Genomic DNA, 17,937 nt, shown 5'->3' with positions numbered 1-17,937 from the left:
TATTACCATATGTGAAACAGATTGCCAGCCCAGGTTCAATGAGACACGGTGCTGAGGGCTGGTTCACTGGGATGACCCTGAGGAATAGGATGAGGGGGGCAGATGGAAGGGGTCCAGGATGGGGAACACATGTACACCCATGATGATTCATGTCAATATATGGCAAAAACCACTATAATATTGTAATGTAATTAGCCTCCAATTAAAATAATTAATTTTTTTTTTTAAAAAAAAGGACTTCTCTCCTTTAGGATGGACTGGTTGGATCTCCTTGCAGTCCAACGGACTCTCAAGAGTCTTCTCCAACACCACAGTTCAAAAGCATCAATTATTTGGTGCTCAGCTTTCTTTATGATCCAACTCTCACATCCATACATGACTACTGGGAAAACCATAGCCTTTACAAGATGGGCCTTTGATGGCAAGGTAATGTCTTTGGTTTTTAATATGCTGTCTAGGTTGGTCATAGCTTTTCTTCCAAGGAACAAGTGTCTTTCAATTTCATGGCTGCAGTCACCATCTGCAGTGATTTTGGAGCCCCCCAAAAAGTAAAGTCTCTCACTATTTCCATTGTTTCCCCATCTATTTCCCATGAAGTGAAGGGACCGGATGCCATGATCTTAGTTTTCTGAATGTTGAGTTTTAAGCCAGCTTTTTCACTCTCCTTATTCACTTTCATCAAGAGGCTCTTTAGTTCTTCACTTTCTGTCATAAAGGTAGTGTCATCTGCGTATCTGAGGTTATTGATATTTCTCCCGGCAATCTTGATTCCAGCTTGTGCTTCATCCAGCCCGGCATTTCACATGATGTAGTTGCGTATAAGTTAAATAAACAGGATGACAATATACAGCCTTAACATACTTCGTTCTCAATTTGGAACCAGTCTGCTATTCCACGTCCAGTTCTAACTGTTGCTATTAGTCTTAGTCTGTTTTAAGTGTTAGTATTGGCTTTGGTATTAGGATCAGAATTAGCTTTAGGATTAGGAATGAAAGTGAAAGTGTTAGTTGCTCAGTCCTGTTGGACTCTTCGAGATCCCATGGACTATAGCCTTCCTGGCTCCTTTGTCCATGGGATTCTCCAGGCAAGAATACTGGATTGGATTGCCATTTCCTTCTCCCAGGGGATCTTCCTGACCTAGGGATCCAACTCAGGTCTTCAACACTGTAAGCACATTCTTTATCATCTGAACCACACTGTAAACTAAACACTGGAGATACAGAATGAAGACGCCTAATCCAGCAGATGGGAGTGGGTGTGGAAGACTTCCTGGAGGAACTGGCATTTAAACTGAGCCCTGAGGAATAACGAGGAGTTCACTTGGTGACTGTGGCGGTGGAGACGTATTCTAGGAAGGGAGAACCAAAGGCCCAGAGCTGACAGAAAGCAGAGGGCACACAGTTAACTTAAAGACTTCCGGCAGAGAAGACACACTCAGGTGGACAGAAACTTATGAGATGAAGTTGTTGAGGACGGCAAGCGCAGATGCCAAAAGGCCTCTGAGCCAGCATGGGACATTTGGACGTCATCGTGAGGTCACGAGGGCTTTCGGCAGGGAAGCTGCAGGAGCAGATTTGTGTTTTAGGAAGCCCTTTCAGCAGGCCCTGTGCAGTAGAACTGAAGGAGGCTGGAGGCAGGGAGTCCAGGAGGAGACGGCGGCCATCACCCAGAGAAGGGAAAATGGCGACCCAAACTGGTGGGCAGGTGGAGAGGGGGGCGGGGCCAAGGAGGGGGCGGGGCGGCAGGCTCCGGGCTTGAGTGACAAGCACTTGGGCTGAAGGTCTGTTTTCAGCTTCTCCTGTTTCGAGTTTGGATCCATAATAAGATAATGAGATTCTTGGAGGGCAGGGACTGTTTTAAGCATCTGTGACTCCCTGGGGTCTGGTACACAGTGGGCACTCAATGAATGTCTCCTCCATTCGGGCCCCTCCCAGCCACCAGCCGTTCCACTGGGCTGAGCCCCTGCCAAGGCCTTTACCACAGCAAACCAAACCGCAGTGGGTTTCCAGAAATGTGGAAAACATCCCCTCAGGAATCCAGACGTCCCCACGGCTCTCCTGTGCAGCAGAGGGAGGGAGAAGCTGGGCTCGAGGGGAAGGCTGGGGGCTGAAGGCCACTGCTACCCAGGGCTGACATAAGCGGCCCATGGGGACTGCCTGCAAGAGGAGTCAGGAAGGGAAAGGCATCCTTCAGGGCAAGTGTGGGGCACACGGGCTCTCCAGCACTCAGGGGCTACTGAGTAAGGCCAAGACAGGCAATAAAATCTCACCCAACCCCCACCCTCAGCATACACAGATAGACCATCTCCTCACCACCTTTCATGGAGCGTCTGTGAGGGCCGGGACCCCCCACAACCCGACTCAGCGATGACTGATAGATGAGGGAACGAAGAGCCAGAGAGGTGGACTGTCTTGCTCAAGATCACACAGTCAGTAAGGGCGGGTTTGGAGATTTCAGCCCAGGCCCTGGTGGTCCCAAAGTCCTTATTTTTCAGCCACTCAGTCAGAAAGGCCAACGCTTGGAGCCAGTGGCCCATGAGGTCAACTCAGCATGCAGACATGTTTTGCTTGGATCCAAAGCTGCTTTAAAAAGTAGGAAATTTCACATAAAAGACGAGGTTTCCGGCTTCTGGTTAGAAATCAGATCTGGCAACCCTGGACCCACCTTTCCATGGGACCACAACTGGCTGAGCTAGGAGTGGCTGCCCCTCAGTCCAGGCTTGTGGTCACCACACCCTGCCCCAGCCCACACCCCTCATAGATGTCCCCTGCCTGGCCCCTGAGAGTACCTGCCTTTGCACCCTGGCAGGCCTGGGGGCGCCCTCTCAGGAGAGAGACCCAGACCATCGTGTGAAGGTTCTGAGCCCCTTCCTCAGCACCCACCTCTGGGTTAAGCGCATGATCTTTAAAGCCAGGCCTGGGGCCCATGGGCTTTCTCTTTCCAAGCTTTAGTTTTCTCATCTATAAACAAGGATGTTAGTCCTTATCTGCTGGACTGTGGAGAGAATGACTTGCATTTCCAGTCCCTGGGTTTGGGCCACCCACAACTCCTCCTTCCCCCTTTTGTGGAACAGAATAAGCTCAGGGGGTCTAGCAGTCACTCAGGCCCAGGCAACACCCATCAGAGTGGAATGAGAACAGGCCAGGTTTGCGGGTGTTCCATGGGCTGGATGAGGCACTGGCTCTAGGCTGTCACAAACCTCGGGCTGACCTTTCCTAAACCCAATTGAGTGGACCTGCTGGTTCCTTCTGTGTCTGTTGCCCTCTTTAGAATGCACACTCTGCGAGGCCTATAACCACGTTTTCTTTGCATCTGTATCCTGCAAGCTCACTATGTACTAATAAAATCTCAGTGATGGAGGCCCCAAGGCTCAGTCCTTGGTCCTTTTCTCTTCTCTGTCCCTTCTGTTTGCTTTGTGGTCTTTCCAATCTCAAGGCTTTAAACTTCATTCATATACCAATGACTCCCAGATCTATACCTCTACCCAGACCTGCTCCTGACCAGAGGCATACCTAACTGCCTATTCAACATCGACACTTAGATAACCAGTGCACATCTCAGGCTCAGCATGAACTCCTGATCTCCACCCAAGTGACTCCACCTGTCACCTCTCAGGTGATGGCAACTCCATCCTTCCAGCTGTTCAGCCATAAAGCCACAATGCCATCCATCCTCTCTTGCCTAGATTATTACAATAGCTTCCTAGCTTGTCATCACCCTGCTTGGACTCTTACCTCTTGCCAGGATATTCTGTACACAAGAGTCACAGCAGACCTTTTAAAACTGAAATTAATTGTGTCTCTACCTTGGTCAAAACCCTGCAGTGATGTCCTCTTCCTTGCAGTAGAGGCTAGAGTTCTTAACAATGGCCTACAAAACCTTGCATAACCTGGAGCCCTCTCGGACCTCACTTACTGCTCTCCTCTGCACTCAGAGTTTCAGTTACTTGCACAAAATCAAGTCCTAGCAGGGCAAAGAGGACTAGAACTCAAGTCTGTTTTGTCTTCAAGGTTCTCCAGCTTCTGCTGCAAAGCACAACTTCCTAGCAAGTCTCATTGTTTTCCCTGGACTGCGGTTTCCTCATCTATAAAGTAAAGATATTCCTTCCTATCTGAATTACAGAGAAGATGGGATTAGATACTTTCTAAAGTTATATTCCACCTCCAATATTTGATAAATCTGAACGGGACTTGAGCAGGAGCTCTGTTCTAATCATTCCTATATCTCCAGTGCCTGGCACTTCACAAACATGGGATGGATGGGTGGATAAATATATGGGTGGAAGGATGGATGGATGGAAAGTGGGTGGATGGATGGAAGAGTAGACTGTGTGTGGATGGATAGATAGATAAATGGATGACTAGATAAAGGAATCAATGCTTTGGCCACATGATGAGCTGACTCATCTGAAAAGACCCTGATGCTGAGAAAGATTGAGGGCAGGAGGAGAAGGGGACGACAGAGGATGAGATGGCTGGATGGCATCACCTACTCGGTGGACATGAGTTTGGGTGGACTCCGGGAGTTGGTGATGGACAGGGAGGCCTGGCATGCGGGGTCGCCCTGGCTCATGGGGTCGCAAAGAGTCAGACACAACTGAGCAACTCAACTGAACTGAAGGGAAATTCAGAGAGTTGAGAAGAGGAGAAAATATGGCTGACGGGCTGCTGCCTAGACTTCTGATTTGGAATTGGAAGACTGCGATAACACCAAACACAGGAGAGCCTCACTTCCTTACCAAATACTCAATGGAAGAACAAATCTGGGGATGCCAAGGGGACGGAAGCCAGTGAACCATCGAGAGACAGGCTGTGACAGAGGACAGAGCGCAGAGCATAGGGCTGGAAGGATCTGGCTTCCAGTTTCTTTACTGCAGCCTAATCAGCGTGGGACACCAAGCCCAGTGTTCTCAGGGGTGCTGGGGATAACATAATCCCCGGCCCTCTCATATTCATTGTGAGGACTAAAGGAGGTGCTGTATTGATACATATTTTACAGTGCCTGACACATAAGAGGTGTGCAGAAATGGTGCTGCCATCACGGTCAGGAAAGGCCTCAGCCAAGGACAGGGGCCAGGCCAGACCTGGCACCTCAGAGTGGACTCCCTGTCTTGACGCTGCCTGAGACGCTTAGCTGAGAGACGCCAGAGGCAGAGGCCAAGCGCTCTGTCTGTATCTGCCCATCTTAGCTCCGTAGTCCAACTGGCCAGGCTTGGTAGGCTACAGGTCTGCCTCGATGCAGGGCAGTCCTGGCTGCGTCCCTCCCTTACAGGTTCTTAAGGGGCCAGCCACCTGCCCTGTCCCACCTGACATAGAGGGAGAACCCAGCCTCAGGACCCAGAGTCCCAACTTCTCAGGGAGCACTCAGACGTGAGGAACTTTCCATCCACATTGCAGGAATTTTTTTTGCAGACAAAAAAAAAAAAACTAAAAACCTTCATCCTTTGGCCTCTGGGAGAATATTCCTTTTATGTGAAACTGGCTGGGAGGAAAATTCAAGATTCCTTCTCCTTCGCCTAATTGATATCAACATGAAATATTCTGGTGTTGTTTTAATAAGACTTTGGTTTTCCAGCAAGAGTAGGGGAAAAAAAGAAAAAAGATCTTCTCCTGGACCAGAATATTTTTAGCGAAAATATTTTGCTTGCATCCTCCGCGCCCCCTCCCCTCCCTGTTCCTGCTCTGGCTTCAAAGGCACAGCAGTGCCGTTCTGGGGTGCTGAGCGGCCCACACTCGGCAGCCCCTCCGCCCCTCGCATGGCAGGCAGGCCGGCCAGGGAGTGCCAAGCCAGGAAGATATTTTTTCCAGAAGCGGCATCTGGCTCCTTGGCAGGCGCACAAGCAGTTGTGCTGGCAGCCGGGGCCAGCCGGGGTCTGCCGAGTGTTTAGGCTGCTGCCTCTTCGGACTCTCTCCCGCAGACACGGCGTTCTCTCTGCCGGGCCGGCCCCTCCCTCCTCACCCCTCGAGAGGGCGAGGGCGCGGCTGGGGGGACCTCCGAGCTCCTGAGGGCTCTGCCCCCTGCCTCTCAATGGGGTCTGACGCTGCAGACCCACCTGGGCGCCGTCTCTTGCCAACTTGCATTTGGGCAGATGGGTTAACCTTTCTGAGTCCTCAGTTTCCTCAGTTGGGAAATATGAGTCATCACCATCTCCATAAACTTTTCTGCCGTCTGATCTGGCCTGGATCTGACTTTCCAGCTGAGTATCTTACCCTCTTCCCTTCATGCACGAACCCTCCACCCCTCTCCACGAGCGTGGCCTCCTTTGCATTCTCAAACCTCCAAAATCTTTGCAACCCCAGAGCTTTGGCACTTGCTCTAGCCTCTTTGTCCAACTTTCGAACAGCTGGTTCCTCCTTGCCCTTCTAGTTGCCACTCAAAGGCCTCCTCCTCTGAGAGGCTTTCCCTGACTTCTCCATCTCAAGCAGCCACTTGAACTGCCAGCACGTCTCCCCGGAGATTTCCCTCAGATCAGTTCCCACAGCTTGCTCCGTATATTTGGTATTGTTCACTCCTCTCTCGCCCCCAGCCAAGGGACTCCGTGAGAACCAGAATCTGGTCTGTTCTACCCATTCCTCCATCCTGACTGTGCCACTCAGGGATTTCCCAGGAGCTTTTCAGGGACTCCCAGCCCCACTGGAGATGCCTCCTGATTCTCTCTTCAACAGCCCTCAGGACTCATAACACCCCCAGCCCAGCCCATCAGAGATGAGAAACGGGAAGGATGCTAGCATTCATTATTTGCCCCCAGCTTAATGCATGAAGACTGCCCCTCATGTCCTCTTCCTCTTCATCCCAACCCTGCAAGGTAGGACTGATTACCACTGATTTACAAATGAGGATACTTATAAGCTGAGGGGCCGACCCGCTGTCACACAGCTGGGAGATGGCCAGCACAGCCTAACCCCATTGCCCCCTTTCTTGTCCCCACAGCTGGTCCTGCCACCATACTAGCTGGAGGCCCAGGCAGGAGGCCACAGTCATTCTAAGGAAAGTTTCCACGCAGAGTCCCTTGTGCCCTGCCAAGTGTTCTCCAGCCTTCACATTGTGAAACTCACAACGGCACTGTGGGTGGGGATCGTGAAACCCTGCCACGCAGAGGAGGAAACGGAGGCTCATGGGATTGAAGTGGCTCCCCTGAGTGCACACAGGAAGCAAGGAGTTCCCGAGGTGCTCAGTGGAATGGCCCCACTGCCAGAGTAAGAGCCTTCTAGCATTGGTGCCATGCTTTCCAAGCATCTTCAGTGACCATTGTTGATCACACAGTTGGAATGGGTCTGTGCTCAGTCACTAAATGCATGGATGGGTGGATGAATGGATCCCAGAGCGAAATATGAATTCCGTTCTCCCTGGATAACAGGAACCAAGGTCCACAGCCTGCGTCTATTCCCTATCCCAGGCCTAGTTGTTGTTTAGTCACTAAGTCGTGTCCAACGCTTTGTGACCCCATGGACTGCAGCATGCCAGGCTCCTCTGTCCTCCACTATCTCCCTCAGCTTTGTTAAATGCATGTCCATTGAGTCGATGATGCTATCTAATCATTTCATCCTCTGCCGCCCCCTTCTCCTTTGGCCTTCAGTCTTTCCCAGCATCAGGGTCTTTTCCAATGAGTTGACACTTCGCATGAAGAGGCCAAAGTATTGGAGCTTCAGCTTCAGCATTCGTCCTTCCAACGAATATTCAGGGTCTACACCTCATGGATGTCCAGGTGCCAGCTTCAAGCGGCATGGCTTTTCCCAGGGGCTGGCCCCACAGTGAAACCATTGCAACCAGCCCTCAGGGCTCTCAATCCCCCTCCCCTCCCCTCCCCCATAGGAGCCAGAGATCAGAAATGATAGCCACAATTAATTAAATTAGTTCTACAGCAACCTTCTATGTGGCCACCCAACTCGACCTGCTTTGGGACATCAGAATGACGATGTTGAAGGGCACTCCTGAGCCTGCAGAGAACCTGAGGCACAGACAGGGGAAGAAACGTGATGAGGTTACTCAGTGTTGGTCCTGGGGCTAACCTGTCTGGGTAGGGAGGGCTTCAGTGGCAGCTTTGTGCACAAGCAGGTGTGACCCAGCAGCCACCCGGACCCCCCTGCCACAGGCACGTTGTTATAGCTTCCTTTTTACAGGTGGTGGTGCTTGTGGCCTAGACCCAACCCTAGTGTCAGTGGAGGGGCAGGCGGGTCAGCTCCAAGACATCGTCTTCGTCATGGGCAGCCCCAGTCTGTTCACCAGACACAAAGAGACACATCTAGAGTGGTTGCTAGGTAGGGGACAAGGCTGGACTATTCCTCAAGTCAAGCAGAGTGTCCTTGCTGGCCCACACCCTCCTCCCCTCTGAGTTTAGGCCCACCTTCCAACCTCAGGTGCCCTGCCTGCATTCCAGTGGTGCTATAGCTCCCTGCCAGGCCTTCAAAGCTGCCATTTCTCTACCCAAAATGCCCTTCTCTGCTTTATCCCTTGAAAAATACTTGCTCCTCCTCCAATGCCCAGTTCCCACCCTCTGACCCTTTTCCTACCTGGCCCCTCCCTGCTCTTTGCTCCTTGACAGCCTGGCTGTGAGCTCTGTACTGCAGAAACCTTGTCCAACAACCTTGAAAGCTGCCCGCTCCCTGCACCAGTCCCAGGAACTGGCACATCTGAGAGCCCCGAAGTCCCCGTTCTCTGGAGGTTTATTTCTCCTGAAGTTGCAGGGGTCCATCTTGAGAAGTGATTCGTTTATAAACACTCTTGCTAATTTGGAGGAGTCTTCTGAACTACAGAGGAACGTAGTCTTGACCAGCCTTTTCAGATGAACCACTGGGGCCAGGGATGACTAAGGAGCATTGTTTCACATCAGATGATTCTTTTCCTCTCTGGTCCCGAAAACCTTCCCAGCCTGCTCACAGCCGAATCCTCGGCACCCAACACCAGCCTGGCGCATACATCTTTGCAGGATAAAGAAATGAACAAATGCAGCTCTCAGCTCAGCAGCCTCTGAGCTGTCCAAATTTGCAGTTCCTCCATCCCCTACGGCAACAGAGAGTAAATATCACAGGTTTGGAGCTGAAGACTACAGCAGTGGAATCTCAGTTCAGCCTCTTCCCAGAGTGGGAAAGCAGACTCGGGAGTTTGTTTGAGACTTCGAGGTGTGACTGGGGCCTCGGGAGGGTCTGTCCCGCCCCAGGTTGCCCTGCCTGCCGGGGCAGGTGGGTCTAGGAGAGCCTGGCAGGCCTTTCCTCCCTTCCCACCCCGCCCGCCCTCTGCAGCCAGCTATGTGGCAGACATGCCTGGGCCAGCTCATTGATATTCAGGAATGGAACTTGAGCTGCTCGGGAGAGAGCGGGCAGGCATTAGGCCCTCTGCCTGGGCCCTTCTGCCCTGTACTGGGAGGGTCTGAACACCCTCACCAGCCAGAGGGAACATCCCAAGGCCTGGACAGCCGAAGCTGGATGGCCAGGGAAACTGAGGCCTCCAGCGGGGACCGCTCACCCCAGGGTGCTCAGGGGCGGCGGGGTTCTGCGGCACCCCTCACAGAGCTCATTCTCAGGCCGCCCTCTGCTGAGAATCCCAAGCTGTCTGCTCCTCCAGGTGCTTCCGAGGCCCTCCCAGCTCCACGCTGCTCTCCAGAGGCCCTGAGAGGCCCCACGGAGGGAGGGGCGCCAGGCTGCAAGCTGGAGGCTGGCCGGCCTTCCCACACCGTCTCAGCGGGAGCGCTGTCGGGGAGCCTCCTCATTCACAGCCTGTTTGCCAAGCCCCCAGCTCACACCTCCGGGTTTTTGCAGATGGGCCTTGTTTTTCCTTGGGGTGTGAAAGAGCTGGTCATTGCAGGGGCCTCCTCCCCTTCAGGCAGCTGGCTCAGGCTGGCCACTAACTCCCAGCTCCCAAGGAGACGGGCCCCTGACCCAGGGGTCAGAGGCTGACAAGGGGGTGGCACCCTCTCAGAGACAGCTGGGACCGGTCCTAGCAGACCCAGCCCTGGGACACAAGCCCTCTGCCCAGGATGAGGCATAAAAGTCCCTCCTCCTCCTCCCTGGAGCACCACTTAGCTACCCACCACCACCGTCACCAGCACCTTGAAGCTTCTGGTCCCACCTCCGGGCCTCAGTCGAATCCCTCTGGGCCCAGGTGTCCATCCTTCTCCAAGACACCTGAGGGGCTCAGGGCAAAGCGCCACGTCCCTGAAGGATGGCCCGTCCCTCCGAATCCTCACCCCCGTAGGTTGCACAGTCTCTTCCCGGGGCCCAGCGTGCCGGCTGTCCTCCTTTCAGAGCCTTTTCGGGGTGCCCTCCAGATCAAACACTCCATTAACAGCACACCCCCTCACACCCGGAGAGCCCTGGGCCCCTCACTCCTGCAGAGCTGGCCCTTCCTTGAGGGTGTCCTCCCCCCACACCCCCCAGGGGAGGCTGGGTTTCCTCTCACACCTCAGAGAAAGGAAGTGGAGGTGGCGCTGCCTTGCTCCCCACGGCCCCCGCTCCTTTGGGGTTCAGGCCGATAGGTTACACCTCACCCCCATCACGATCGTCCACCAGCCTCTCCTTTGCTCTTCACTCACGGAGGGCTCCCTTCTCAACCTATGTCTTGCTGCCCTGGTCCCTTGGACACCCCTATGGACATCCCAACCAAGTCCTTGGCCTCACTGACCTTGGACGTCCTCGGCCTCCCTGACCTTGGACGTCCTCGTCACCCATGCCCCTCTGCTCCAAATCAGCTGTCATAACTTGTTACCAGAAATACAAGAATTCAAACCTTGCATTCTCCAACCACAGCCTTCTCTGTCTTTGAGGTTCATTTGCCCCGTCTGCTCCCTCTGAGCAGTTCTCAACTCATCCATTGATCCTAGCATCTCTGTCCCCCACTTAGCTGAGTTCCTGCGCCTCTTCTCCAGCCCAGATCCCACGGCACATCTGTGTCATCACAACATACTCTCCCCTTCCAGCCTCCTCTGCCTCCATCACCCTGAGCCATGAGCCTGGATTAGGTCCACCCACCCCACACACCCCGCCTCCTCTGCTCCTGCTTTGAACTCACATGAAGGAACCCACCCAGCCAGGCAGATGGTGTCTGGACCCACAGTCCCTCCCGTGCACCAGGTGACCCGCTGCCAGCAGGCTGGCCCTCCACTCCAGCCTGCTTGCCCTCCCTCCTTCCACAACGGCTATTTTATCGCTCCTTCCTGCTCCTCAACCCTCTGATCACCCTTCCTCCTTCAGCCTCACCCTTGCCCAAGCCCTATCCTGTTCTCCAAAATATATCAGAGTGTCTTGATCTTCATAAGGGAGACGAAGCCTACAGATGGGAGTCCCTGCCTCTCCCAGCCACGCCCCTGTATCCCCACTCTCCTCCTCTCCCCTCACCATGGAGATGATGGTCCAGCTGCTCCCAAAGGCTGGTCTCCCCAGCTGGGCTCTCCCATCCCGTTTCCCCTGGTCATCTGACACCCATCAATGCACTGTGTCTTGAATCTCTATTTTCTCCTTCTTTGCTGGGTTCTTTGTTGTCAGCGTTTTTAAATGTTTCTGTCTTGGATTTCATTCCCTTTCTCAACCAAATGTTTCAGAAATTTTCAGTTGTCTATCCTCTCACCTCCACACCACACTTTCACTCTCAAGTTGCTTCAACCAAACTTTCAGCCCTGGCTTCCCAGGGGCTGCTCTCATTTAGTCCCCTGGTGATGGCTGCGTCACCGAATCCAGGGGACTCGCAGCGTCAGTGCTGGTCACCCATCTCCCTCTCACTATCCTGGTTTTCTCCTGCCTCTGGCCGCGGCTTCGTCTCCTTTGGAGCTAGGGTGACCAGATGGACTGCAGGATGCTTGGTCGTTTTATCTGGGGTGCTGTCTTCTCTGCCTGGACTGAACTCCACGAGCTTGGTCATCCACAGCTTTTCTTCCTACACTGCTCTCTTGCTCCAAGTGTTCTCTCACATCCCGGTAAATTAAGTAAAACACACCTGCCAGGGCTTCTCAGTGGTAAAGAATCTGCCTGTCATTGCAGGAGACACGGGTTCAAACACTGATCTAGAAAGATCCCACATGTTGTGAAGCAACTGAGCCCGGGAGCCACAACCACTGAGCCACAACCACTGGGCCTCTGCTCTGGAGCCCAGGACCCACAACCACTGGGCCTCTGCTCTGGAGCCTGGGACCCACAACCACTGGGCCCGTGCTCTAGAGCCCGGGACCCACAACCACCGGGCTTCTGCTCTAGAGCCCGGGACCCACAACCACCGGGCTTCTGCTCTAGAGCCCGGGACCCACAACCACCGGGCTTCTGCTCTAGAGCCCGGGACCCACAACCACCGGGCTTCTGCTCTGGAGCCCGGGACCCACAACCACCGGGCTTCTGCTCTGGAGCCCGGGACCCACAACCACCGGGCGTCTGCTCTGGAGCCCGGGACCCACAACCACCGGGCGTCTGCTCTGGAGCCCGGGAGCCACGCAGGAGCCCCTCCGCTGAGCCCGCGTGTTGCCATTCCTGAAGCCTGTGCACCCTGCGCTGCAGCCCGAGAAGCCGCTCAGTGAGAAGCCTGCCGCGGCCCCTGGAGAGCAGCCCCAGGTCTCTGCAACTAGAGAAAAGCCCAAGCAGCAGTGAAGGCCGAGCACAACCAGAAACAAACACACACATAAAGATAATAAAGACTCTAAAGAAAAACGCACCTGCCATTGACTCCTAAAGGTGGGTCCTCCACTTCTCAGGGTCCTCCTGTCCCCTGATCTCCTCCAGAGCAGGGTCACGTGTTACTCCATCCTGTGTCCCCGCTGTCTGATGCCCACATGGAACCTGGGGCTCTGTAATGACAAGTGAAGTGAAAGTCGTTCAGCCGTGTCTGACTCTTGGCGACCCCATGGACTATACAGCCCAGGCCAGAAAACTGGAGTGGGTAGCCTTTCCCTTCTCCAGGAATCTTTCCTACTCAGGAATCGATCCCAGGTCTCCCGGATTGCAGGCGGATTCTTTACCAGCTGAGCCCCCAGGGAAGCCCATAATGATAAAGTTTGCTCTAAGAACAGCTAGCATGCACTGAGGGCTCGCCACGTGCCCTCACTGCTCCAAGAGCCTTATCTGAGCCAACTCAATCCCCCATTATGGAGGAAAGGAAACTAAGGCCACAGAGGGTCAATGGCAGGCCCAGGGCCACACTGCCAGGAAGCACGGAGCCAGGATGGGAACGCAAGCAGCCTGGCTCTACCGCTCACCTGGTCTCCCCAGGTCCGCCCCGGTGGAGCAGTGAGCGACTCTTGTTTACTGAGTTGAGCTGAGCAGAGGCAGCTCCCCACCAGAGTAAAGGCAGAGATCCCAGAGTTCAGCCAACCTCCTCCTGTTCTTAGAACTGGAGCCAGAGATGCCATTTGCCAAATGCTAAAGAAATATGTAAGGGAGCGGTTAAAGCTTAACCGGGGGGCAGGGGAGGGGGCAGACGCTCCTTGGTTTTAAATGCCCGCATTCCACCTACCAGCTCTTGGACCTTGTTCAAGCAATGTGTTTATTTCACACCTCAATTTCCTCATCTTTAAAATGGGAGATAGTCAAAGTAAAGATTTTTTAAGTGATGTTTTTGTTCATTTGAAATAGTTATTTTAAATAGCTTTAATTTATTTATTTGACTGTGCAGGGTCTTAGTTGCAGTGTGTGGGATCTTCCAGTTTGAGGCATGCAGGGTTTTTTTTAAGTTGCAGCAAAAGGGATCTTTAGTTGCAGCATGCAGAATCTTTAGTTGCAGCATGAAGGATCTTTCGTTGAGGCATATGAACTCTTAGTTGCAGAATGTGGGATTTAGTTTCCTGACAAGGGATCGAACTGGGGGTCCCTGCATTGGGAGTGCAGAATCTTAGCCACCGGACCACCAGGGACGTCCCCGAATACACACAGTGCCCTTAACACCGCAGCAGGTACAAAGCCGATGAGCAGTAAGTATTTGCTGCACACATCCTATATACGAGGTGCTTCGTTCCCTGCTGGGGCACCCATTGGAAAGGCTGGGCAGGGGGAGGCGCATCTGCAGTTGTGGACGGAGGAAAGTCTCCGAGGAAAACCGACCTCTGCGGGATTTGGTTGCTTTGGTAACAGAGTTGCTGAGCTGTGTCTAAACAGCTTGTGCCTGGGGTGAAACAGCTTGCTTGGCTGCTCTCACACCTCTGTGCCTTTGCAGGCTACTCTGCGGGCATTCTTTCCCTCACCCTTGTCTACCTGGAAAACTCCTGCCCTACCTGTCACACCCAGCCTGCACACCGCCTTCGCTGGGAGGCTGCCTCTGATTCCCGCTAAGTAGAATCAGTCTCCCTTTCACCGGGCTTCCCCAAATGTGCTGTGTACACTCTTGCATTCACTGACAAATCAGTGAGTAGAGGATCAATCCAGCCATAGACAGATAGACCAATCAAACCAACGTTTGCTGAGTACCTACTTGGGGCACTAATGTTACAAATTATTCCCAAATACTAGCATCTATTGAGTATTTATTATTAGCCGGGCAGTTTTTAGTGCTTTATGTATAATTTTCACAACACTGAGACAGGAACTGTGATTATCTCCATTGTACATATGGATGCACTGAGGAACTGCTAGCCAGGCCTCACAGCTGGGAATCGCTGACATCAGGACTGCGGCTGGGCCCTTAGTCACTTTTATACCGCCTCTTCTGGGCTGAGGAAGTCAGTCCCTGCCCTTGACTTTCAGCCGCATCCACTGTTTATTTCTACGGTGGTTTGCCTGGGACTGAAGGGTTTCACAGGATGTGAGACTCTCAGTGCTAAATGCGGGAAAATCCTGCCTAACCCCGGACAAGCCAGTCGCCTTGGTCTTCCCTCAGAAATCTCCTAGAATCAGGTTCACACCCCATCTGTAGACTCCACACCCACCTTCCCAAGCAGCCTCCGAAGGAAAGGAAAAAGCTGTGTCCAAGTGAGATCTTGTCCAAAGACAGGGAAGCCCCCCAACCCGCTGCTTGTCCAGACCCTCCCAGTCCCCAGGGCCTGCAGGCTGGCGGAAGCCGACATGAGGAGGGGCTGGCCCGAGGCCTGCGGGCGGGGCAGTGACCTCAGAGCAGGTGCCGGGCTCGCTTCATCTCCGGAACCAGGGCGAGAGACTGCCGAGGGGCTCGCTTCCTGCCTCAGCCCATTCCCGGGCCCAGGCCTCCCTCAGCAGGGCCAAGACGATGCTTTTCCCAGTTCAGCCAGGAGCTGGGGAGACTTAGCCTGCGTTCTCCTTGGTGCCAGCAGGCCCTTCCGAGGTGAAGGAGGGGAAAGCCATCCAAGCAAGCTGGGCTCTTTCCCCTCTGCTCATCTCCTCTTCTTCCCAGCCCAGGCTCTGGCCCTTGGGATCCACTCAGACACCCCTCTCCTCCATATAAAGTAGTTACTTAAAGCTGAAGGGAGGGACAACATTCTAGAAAAAATTGAGAAAAATAGGGTATGTAGCATCAGGCCTGAAAAGAAAAAGTCTTCAGTAAATACCAACTCCATCACATTAGTGTAAAACTATGTCCCATAGTCCCTAGCTTAAAAACAATAAACTCGTTGACTCCCACAGCCCCAGCAGCGATCACCCTACCTTTCTTCTCCCCTCCCGGTAGAATGCCTCAGGGGACTGCGCTTACTCTCTCCATCTCCTCGCGTCCCTTTCTCCCAGCCCCGCTTGCACCATCCCCACCTTCCATGACCACTGCATTTCCGTAACACAAAGGCCTCCGTGGGCAATGTGCAGCCCCCCTCTCCTCCGCCTCTTCCCCCTGCTTCTCCTCCCCCTCCTCCTCCACCTCAATCCCCCAGCTGCCCTGGGCCCAAGGGATGCTCTCTCTCCTCTTCACACCTCCTTTGCACTTAGCTTTTGGGCTCACTCTCCCTGGCTCCACTCCTGCCCCCTGGCCACTCTTTGTCTGCTGCCTCGGCTGATTACCCGCCATCCTGCTGCCCCTAAATATCAGAACGCCTCGAGTTTCTGTCCTCTCTCTACAAAACTTTCTTTAGGGTGGACCTCATCAGTGTCCCTCCTCTAAATATGCTCTCTGAATGTCAGCTACTTTCAACACTGGTCTTCGGTCCAGACAGTAAATTTGCTTCTCTTTCATATCCCAGATACGCACCTACACAAACACCTCTGCCCTTCTGACTCCCCTTCTACATATCCCCAAACCTACAGAGCTGCCTCCAAAGCAGCTGCTCCAACCACTTTACGAAAAGTAGCTCACACCTCCGTAAACACCTACCTCCAAAACTTGCTTTGTTTCTCTTCATATCATTTATCACAGCCTGTTGTTTTATATATTTATTTGCTTATATGAAAAAATATAATCTCCCTCTCTCAGTACAGGTCCTCTCTATTTACTTCAGCTTCAATTCCTCTAATAAATATATATTATATTTCTTAATAATATAAGTATATATAATATATACCTTGGACATAGACACATTCTATTAATATGCTCCAGTGCTATTCCAGAAGAACACCTGGCATGGAGTAGGCACACTGTACCTATTTGTGGAATGAATGAATGAATGGATAAAATAGTAGTAATAAACAAATAAGCATTTGAATGAGTGAGTAAATTAATAAAACATTATGTTAATGACAAATAAAAAGTGGCATACTATGGAAAATACGCCAACAGTTTAAAGGAATGGATTACTGATAAATGCAGCAACATGGATGCACCCCCAAATCATTAATCAAAGTGAAAGGAGTCAGACACACAGAGGGCACACTGTGCGGTTCCATTTATATAACATTCTAGAAAATGCAAGTTAATCCACAGAAGCAGGAAGCAGATCCACGGTTGCCTGGGAATGGAGTTGGGCGGAGGCGTGGACTGCAAGGGGGTTATGAAGGTGTTTCGTTTTGATCGTGGTGATGGTTTCACTTGTGCATAGATGTGTGCTAAGTCGCTTCAGTTGTGTCCGACTCTTTGTGACCTTGTGGACTGTAGCCCGCCAGGCTCCTCTGTCCATGGGATTCTCCAGCAAGAATACTGGAGTGGGCTGCCATGCCCTCCTCCAGGGGATCTTCCTGACCCAGGGACTGAACCCGTGTCTCTTAAGTCTCCTGCACTGGCAGGCAGGTTCTTCACCACTAGCACCTCCTGGGAAGCCCTCACTGGTGCATACATTTGTCAAAACTCAAATTATTCACTTTAAATGGTTGCAGTTTATGGTACATAAGTTATACCTCAGGGCTCTAAATACACAGATGTAACTCAGATTGGCACAACTTAGGTCTTTCTTTCCCAACCAGACTTTTCCCAATGAGGATGGAAATGGGAACTTGTATTTATGTAATGCTTGCTATATTGCAGACAACTTGTCATAATTATTTCACTGCTTTACACAAAGGACTTGAGCAATATTATTCCCATTTTATAGAGAAGGGCTCTGAGTCTCAATATAGGAAAGTGACATCTCCAAAATCATACAGCCCAAAAGATGGCAGAGCCAAGATTCAAACCTGGGTTTCTCAGACTCCCAAGCTGTATCATGAACTTCATCCCACCCCGAGAGAAACTTGGTGTGTTTGTGTGTGTGACTGTGTGTGTGGCCTTGGACATGCCTCTCATCTGTCCTGAAGAAAGCATTGATTGCCACTGCAAGGGGACCAAATGTGTTTCTCATCATTTTTAAGTATCATGAGAAGATTCAGGCAGAAGCAGTAGCCAGGCCCAGATGTTGTCTTTGGTCCATTGAGGACAAAGAAATCATTCCACTTGGAGCAAGAGACTCAGCCAGGGGTGTCCCTTTTGAGCCAAGAGAGGTCGAAGTCTATTCAGTGCCTCAGTGTGGGGCTCAGGGGGTCACATCAGCAGTGTCAGGGAAGTGTGCATATTGAAGCTGGGGTGGGAGGATTTGGAAGAGACCTCAGTACGAATCTGCCCTGTAAATCATAGCCTACCACCCATAAGGGAGAAAGAGGGGGAGACGCAGAGGAATGCATTAAACTGACATATTTGAAAGCGTAACAATATCCAGGGCACCGT

The 17,937-nt window shown here is 52.4% G+C and overlaps 1 long non-coding RNA gene across 1 annotated transcript in view; it reads right to left on the bottom strand.

The window, feature by feature from the left end:
• The window catches only part of LOC138421535 (uncharacterized), an 81,546-nt gene that overhangs the window by 49,857 nt on the left and 13,752 nt on the right, over positions 1-17,937 (bottom strand). The window contains exon 2 of the long non-coding RNA XR_011249528.1: positions 12,632-12,763. This is a non-coding gene — a long non-coding RNA (uncharacterized lncRNA). The remainder of the gene's footprint in view (positions 1-12,631; positions 12,764-17,937) is intronic.

This window comes from Ovis canadensis, chromosome 16 (assembly GCF_042477335.2).
Source record: "Ovis canadensis isolate MfBH-ARS-UI-01 breed Bighorn chromosome 16, ARS-UI_OviCan_v2, whole genome shotgun sequence".
Taxonomy (NCBI): Eukaryota; Metazoa; Chordata; class Mammalia; order Artiodactyla; family Bovidae; genus Ovis; species Ovis canadensis.
This window is presented reverse-complemented; position numbering and strand designations above follow the sequence as displayed.